Here is a 1,143-nt window from a genome sequence, read left to right as displayed (position 1 = left end):
TTTGAATACTTTAAAGAACTTAAGTTAGTCAGTGGAACCTTACTGTGGCTGTTAGTAATTATATGTGTTTTAGCCACTAAGGAGAGGTGTGATTTAATAAGAGAGGATGATAAATCACTCAATAGACCTCTAAACCTCACTGATGCCTCATGTGGACTGATGTCCACATAAGGAGGGTCAGGTGACTGAGAGGGTTGCGTAATGTCAAGCGTTACTTTGGTGAAAATGGAGGACACTTCCCTAGATCTCAATGTAGTGGGTCATGTTTACCAGATTATACTGATGTGTTTTGTTTTCATAGCATCATGTGAAGGGGTGTCCTTGACAAGAGGACATAATAATGTATTTGTAGTTCTATGAGCATTTGTAAATCAAAATACACTTAGAATTTGAAGTATTGACTATTATTTACTATATATTGCAATAATGTACTCTGTATTTTACCATACTATGGCAATCCTGGGGTTGTGATGATGGGGCTCTTGAATATTGTTGCCCGGGGTACAGTGAAGTGTTAATCCGGCCCTGGTAAGATGTTCCTCATAACTGTTCCCCAGCTCCAAAATGAACAGAATATCCCCTACAAAGAATTGTTTGTTTGTTTGTTTGTTTGTTTTGATAGATATTTTTAAACTTTATCATTTTTTTTTATATTTGATCCTATTGCATTAATCAACTGTATTAAATGTCTTTCCTGCTGCCATAATTTTCATCTCTGCAGCTGCAGAGACTGATAAGAAGCAACCCTGTGATTGGTCAAGATGGTTCTCTCTGTGCTCTGCTTGTAATAAATTGTACAGCTTTTCCCAGCCAAGGGCAGAACTTTCTGGCTGAGACCAGTTTTTAAGCATCCTCAGAAACTTCTCACTCTTTGCAAAGAGAAAGCTGTCTTAAAACTGAATGCTTACGTTTGTGTCTGGTTTATTTCTTTTTAAGGGGTAATTTAATGTCCACTCTGACATTTTGATGCGTGTGACCCGGATTCCGGGGCGGCTTTCACCGCTGACATCTGGAGATTCTCTGGGTTTGTCGAGTGAGTGCACCGCTAACCAAAGTCCCATAGGACTGGCTTTCCTATTGGGCCGACGACGTGGGGTTTCAACACCTGTCAGCGGTGTGGCGCCTGGGACCGAACCTGCAAAC

The sequence above is a fragment of the Austrofundulus limnaeus genome, unplaced genomic scaffold (genome assembly GCF_001266775.1).
Source record: "Austrofundulus limnaeus strain Quisiro unplaced genomic scaffold, Austrofundulus_limnaeus-1.0 Scaffold583, whole genome shotgun sequence".
NCBI classification, from domain to species: Eukaryota; Metazoa; Chordata; class Actinopteri; order Cyprinodontiformes; family Rivulidae; genus Austrofundulus; species Austrofundulus limnaeus.
Note: the sequence above shows the minus strand (reverse complement) of the source record.